Source organism: Ictidomys tridecemlineatus, unplaced genomic scaffold (assembly GCF_052094955.1).
Source record: "Ictidomys tridecemlineatus isolate mIctTri1 unplaced genomic scaffold, mIctTri1.hap1 Scaffold_325, whole genome shotgun sequence".
Classification (NCBI taxonomy): domain Eukaryota; kingdom Metazoa; phylum Chordata; class Mammalia; order Rodentia; family Sciuridae; genus Ictidomys; species Ictidomys tridecemlineatus.
This window is the reverse complement of record NW_027522391.1, coordinates 330336-336922: the sequence shown is the minus strand read 5'-3', so window position 1 is coordinate 336922 and position 6587 is coordinate 330336. Positions and strand designations below refer to the sequence as shown.

At 38.1% G+C, this 6587-nt stretch overlaps 1 pseudogene; it reads right to left on the bottom strand.

Annotated features, from left to right (window-relative positions):
- Nucleotides 1-559: 559 nt before the first annotated feature.
- On the bottom strand, nucleotides 560-6229 carry LOC144373253 (olfactory receptor 2G3-like; annotated as a pseudogene).
- Nucleotides 6230-6587: the final 358 nt, after the last annotated feature.

Below are 6587 nucleotides of genomic sequence, written 5' to 3'. Positions count from 1 at the left end.
GGGAAGGCATGAGACTGTTACATAGAATTGAATGCAAGATTTTACCAAGAGCCTGGATCAAGCTGAAACTAGGTTGTGTGAATATATAGTATTTATTAAATTATTTAGTAAGTATTTATCTATTGTAGAATTGTTCTACAAAGGAAATACTACAATATTTCTTCATGCTAATATATACTTTTCAAATTTTCAAATAATAAATAATATTTTAATTCTCTAATTATATTTGCATGCATATATGTATATATGTGCAGTGAAAATCTACAAAATTTTCCATTCTTACTATATGTGTAGCATTTAATTTATATGAAATGTATTCATATAAAATCCATTTAATAAGAGAGTTTGTGAAAATATTTGTAACACATACAAGGTTCCATGTGCTACAGAAGTGGAATCTAAATGTTCTTTTTTGAGACAATGTGGTCCACACTGTACATAAATGCAGATAGAGAGGCACTCAGTCACACATGAACTGCACGTTAGGGAGAAGTTATTTAATATGGAAACTCTTTAATAAGTTTCCAGTACAGAAAGTCGCTGCCCTTTGATTTTTCCATTAGAAATTTTGTTCTCTCCTCAGCAGTCTCCTCAGGGCTCCTTTCACATCCTTGTTCCTCAAGGTGTATATGAGGGTGTTTAGGGTGGGAGTCACAACAGCATAAAAGAGTGTGAGGAACATGCCCTGACTGTGGCCAAAGGATCTCTGTGGCTGGATGTACATGACTGAGCTAGTCCCCAAATAAAGGGACACCACTAGTAGATGAGAGCCACAGGTCCCTAGAGCCTTGCGCCAAGCTTGGGATGACTTAATTTTTATCACATCATGCGCGATGAACCCATAGGAGACAGATATCAATGCCATGGGAAGGAGGAGGAGACCTAATGTATCCACAAAAAGCTGGACTTGGTTTGCATTGATGTCAACACATGTCAACTTGATCATGGCAGGTACTTCACACAAGAAGTGGTGGAGGCGATGGAGCCCACATCGAGGAAGCCACAGGGTGATGGTGCTTTGGATGAGAGTATTTCTTACTCAACTTAGCCAGGCTATTCCTGCTAGGGCCTTGCAGAATGATGGGTGCATGACAGTCGTGTAGTTGAGAGGTCTGCAGACAGCCACATAGCGGTCAAATGCCATGATAGTAAGGAGAACACACTCAGTGGAACCTAAGGAGAGGGACACGTAGAGTCGTAGGATACAGCCAGTGGATGTGATGATCTTGGCTGGTCCCCTCAGGTTCCACAACAGCTGGGGCACGATGCTGGTAGTGAAGGCAAGGTCAAAAAAGGAGAGATTAGTGAGGAAGAAGTACATAGGTGTGTGGAGTTTGGAATCCAGGCGGGAGACCATGATGATGGCTGTGTTGCCCACAAGGATCAGAAGATAGGATATCAAAACTACCACAAAAAGGATGATTTCCAACTGGGGCTGGTCTGAGAATCCAAGCAAATAAAACCTCCCTCATGGGTTTCATTGTTTTCTTCCATCAGTCTTCAAAGGTAAAAGAGGAAAATAGAAATTCAATCTAGGGAAGTATCATTATTACTATTTACCTACAACATTTGGGATAAAATCTTAGGTAAGATTCTTAACCAGTGAAATTACACAAAAAAAGGAAAGATAATTATTAAAAGAAATTTAGGAATTTCTTTTAATGCAAAGGCATTTTTGTGTCATTTCTTGGTCACATTAACTATTTGACACCTCCCCTTTTTTTCATGAACTCTCTCTTCCCCCTAATTGTCAAAAGTTACTATTAAAGACAATCTACTTAAGAAAAGCTTCCATGTGGTTGCAGTGACAAAAATCTGACTAACATACCACTCAAACCTGATAATAACAACTTAGAGGAGGAAAAGTTCATTTTGAGCCTATGGTTTCAGAAATTCAGTCCACAGTCAGCCAACTCCATGGTTCTAGGCTTGAGGTGAGATGGAACATCATGGAAGAAGGGCATGGTGGAGGAAACATGCTACTTCATGGTATCTGGGATGCAGGGAGAGAGAGAGAGAGAGAGAGAGAGAGAGAGAGAGAGAGAGAGAGAGAGAGAGAGAGAGAGAGAGGAGCCAGGGGGACAAGGCATAATCCTCAAGAGCACATCAACAGTGACCCACCTCCAGCCATACCCCTCATACCTACAGTTACCACCCAGTACAATGGACCTTTCAGTGATTCATTCATAAAATACATTAGGCTACATTTCTAATAATCTAATCATTTCACCTCTAAATGTTCCTGTATTACCACAGGAGCTTTTGGAAAACTCCTCATATCCAAACTATAACAGTGGCTATCTAAGTGGGAGGGGAGTAACAGGTGAATGCTGAGACTAATTTTAAGCTATCATTGAATGGATTTTTAGTTATCATTGTTCATAGTAATAGAAATTGCAATACAGAAAAATAGTGGATAACAGTGAAGAATTTGGTCAGGAAAATAACTGGAATGTATTTTGTGTCTTATGTCTCACAGACAAGATGATTGATGATAAATTTTCTTACATTTAATTATCTGATATGAGTGACATAGGTTTAGACTCAGGTGTCAATATAGAAGGAAACTAATTAAAGCTACATTTTCTTTAATAACCTACTTAGGAGTGCTTACATAAAATCTTTTACCTCCTAAATGTGAGAAAAAATAGGTCCTATATACATATGAAAAAACACAGGTACAAAATCTCAGATGTGCACTCATTTGTTGAGACAGATAACCATGAGATATTTTTGATAAAAATAAGGGGAAACTAAAACCAGTTCCTTTAAATACAAGGTGCTGGCAGTTTTTTTTTTTTTTAATCATGAGACAGCAAATCATATCTTGTTCAACTCACTTTACATTGCTCTGCTTAATAAAAAAAAGGAGATTGGATCATAATGCAATCCTCCATACTTCTCCACTTACTGTTTTTTATGATGTTATCCTTTGTGCTCCCAAATTTTCTGCTTTCATGGTAGTGTCTTCTTGAATCATTTACTTTTATGAATAATGAAGGATTTTTTTTTTAAATTTTATTCAGATGTGTTTATATTCAAACAGTAAAATTGTGTCTGGAATACAGAGGGAATAATGTCTTAATGCTTTAATTTCTGGACCTAAATGTTTAGATATGCATTGCTAATAAAGAATTCTACTCAGAAAGCCTGAATGATATGCTATATAGGATCTCACATTCTGCATATTCCTAATGCTACTTAACATAAAATGATAATTTGTCTCATATTGGTATGTTTTTAGTTTTAGTTACTAAAGTGACTAATTCAGTAGTTTAAACAAATGCCTAGCTCTAATAGAAGCATAAGCTTTTCCTTTTGCCTTAAGAAAATAACATAATGTACATATTTTTAAAAACTTTAGAATCATCTTAAATTTGAACTCTTTTAGAATGTAATGTTCTTCTAAATATGAGTTTATTCATAACGATAAATCCAGGCATTGGCAATTTTCTAGTGTTTTAAAATCACATAATTTGATAGAGGTTTAGAAGCAACTTTAAAGATAAAATTTTAGTTTGTTTCCTTTTTAAGATTTTAAATGCAGAATCAAGTATGTAACACATCTGTTGAAATTAATAGAAGAATTGAAAAGTGATGTTAAAACCAACTGAATTTATAATCTGATTATATAATATTAAGAACATTTTTGTTTGTGCAATACATATCCCACATTATTTACAGTGAATCTGGTTTTAAAGCTATACTGAAGTACTATTGATAAATATAAATTGAATATATTCATAATATACATTATGTTTGGTTCATGTAGCCATTGTAATATGATTACCACAAAACAGCAATTTAATTTTAATTTTATATAGAGAAGTAATGATGACTCTCAAGTTTGTTTGTTTTTTTATGACATTCCATATCTCTTGGATAGATTGCTTGTGATGTTTTAGGATCCTTTCTGTGTTGACTATATTCTTTTCAAGTTGATAAACTTTGTCTTCATTATCTGATGTTCTGACTTCTATTTGATCTAGTCTATTTGTAATATTCTCGTTTGAGTTTTTAAATTGGTTTATGGTTTCCTGCATTTCTCGGATTATTGGTTGATTTTTTTTTTTTAAATCTGTATCTCCTGGTAGAGCTCTTTCTTTGCCATTTCAATTTGCTTATGTAATTCGTTTTCAAAGTATACCTGCATTGTTTGGACTTGCTGTCTAATGTCTTCTCTAAGATTCTGTTCCATCTGAGTTAGGTATGCCTTGAGTTCTTTCTCTGTTCATGTTTCTGATGCCTCTTGATTCTCCTGTGAATTTAAGTTGTCCTGCATTGTTTGTAATCCTCTTTTCCCTTGTTTTTTTATGGTACTCACATTACTTTCCAACTCTGTTTGACTGCTGTGTTTCTGTTTTCTCCTTTGAATTTGTTTTGGTTTTCATAGTTTCAATATCTCTCCTTTGTGTTGGGAGACAATGTTTAGAGATGTTGGATTTAATTGTGATTTAAGGTAAATTCATTAGTTTCATTAAGGGCCTATAGATTTTGATGGCATATAGAGAATTGAGGTTTGAATTTAGGATTTTATGTTGAGGTCAGGCAATTTGATGTTATGGAGGTTAGTATATGTTAGCTTCTTGGGGGGTTGCTCAAATGCAGGCGGATATTAACAAGAGAATAGACAGGAGTACTTGGGGGTAGTTAAGGGCTTAGTTGGACTATAGACTGATTGGTAGTATTCATCTATTTGCATTTAGTAAGTTATACGTAATCTGGGTGGTCATGCTTAAGAGGAAAGATGAGGAAAATGTAAGGAAGCAAACCCAGAAAGAGAGAGGGAGAGAAGAAAGAGAGAGAAAAGAATAGAAAAGAAAAAGAAATGATAAAAAATTATAAAATGCAGTAAAATAAAAATTACAATTAAAAAATAATTAAAAAAACAAAATTAAAATTCAAAAAATTTAAAAAATTAAAAATTTTTAAAAAGGGAAAAAAAAAGAAACTGTTAGGCTTCTATTTTCTTCATTTCCAGTAGGTGGTGCTGTGCCCTCCGGGCCAAGATTTTGCCCTCTGGCTGTAGGAAATAATCCGTGTGAGGCCGCTTCCTCCTCCCCACACTTGGTGTCTCTCAAAACCCATTAGCTTAGGTTTATTCCTGGTCTCTGGTCTCCTGGCTTCTCCTGCCAGCCAGGCCTTACCCAGTGTGATACCTCTCCGCAGTTCAAGCTACACTCTGGGCCTGTAGTTTCCTGGATGTGGAGTTAGGCTATTGGGAATCGGCCCCTTATTTTTTTGATTCCCTCAGATAGCCACTCCTCTGAGAGCTGGTGAGACAGGTTTTGTTTTTGCTGCTGGTGGGAGGGGGGAGTTAGAGATCAGGTGCCTTTATCTTCCCGCACGCCTCTATTCACGCTCACTCTGTTAATCACGCCCCCAGAAAGCGGGGAGATATTTTATGCGATTTCCCGGCAGTATGGGAAATGGATTAAATGACACACACCTGTTCTACGCTGCACTAGCTGGGATCTGTTGGAAACTGGCGATGGTGGTGTCAGCTCTCCAAGATGGTGGCTGCTGGCTTCCTCAGTGGGCTGTCCGGTGTGAAGGACAGAACTGGACCACTTCCTTCCCCTGTCTCAAACCCAGAACTCAGCCTGGAGCACAGTGAGGGCACAGCCGGCAGGACCCCACAGAATCTGTAGCACCATTACTCTGCGTTGCTGGCATGCCATTTCTCAGCATGCCGCAGTCTCTAGCGGGCCACCGATCAATCAGCCAGAATCTCCATTCCAGGGTTCACTCACGCTTGAGACCCAGTAACCGATCCTCGGGTGATGGAAATCCTTCCTCTAGGTTTTGATGCACCCCAATTTTGCTGGAAATTCTAACAAGACAGCTTTTGGCCATTCTAACTGGTTATTCACCTGTGCAGTGACGCGGTACAGGGGGGGTGATGCACTCCATTTGCCGCCATCTTCCTCACTTCCATGAAGACCCCCTAACCAATCAGTGGTCAGAGCCTTCACTGCTCCTTGTGTTGGGAAGGGGTTTTGCTTGTTTCTTTCCAGAAAAATATCCACAGCCTGTCTGGATTCCAGCCCACCATGTCCGACCCTTGATACCTACCTGCCATTATGGCCTGCTGCACAATCCAGGAGAAAGGAAGCAAAAACGCAAGATAGCGAGAGGACACCAGAGGAAACTCCATCACAAGACCACATGGGGTGATGTAAAGGGGATAATACAGCAGGCCAATGATACTGGAGAAATCCTGGGTCATGGTTCTAATCCTCCCAGACAGGTCTATTTTTTTACTCTCATGCTAAGCATCAACAGTACTATGGCCCAGGTAAATTAAGCCCTTGTCACTAGAACACACTTTCTGGCTGTTGCTAATTGGGAAGGGGCTTTACCTAAGCTCTTTTTGAATAATCCCAATCTTATTGATCTGAATTATCCATCCAGGAGGTAGCCACACCCTGAAACATGAGCATCTGCCCATTTATTTCTCCATAGTAGATAATGAAACCTATAACCCAGGCAGTTCCCTCTCTTTTGCTCTTGTCAATAAAACTATTGTAGATAACTATAAGAAGTCATATGTTGAGCTATCTCTCACTGACCTTAGAGTTATAGTT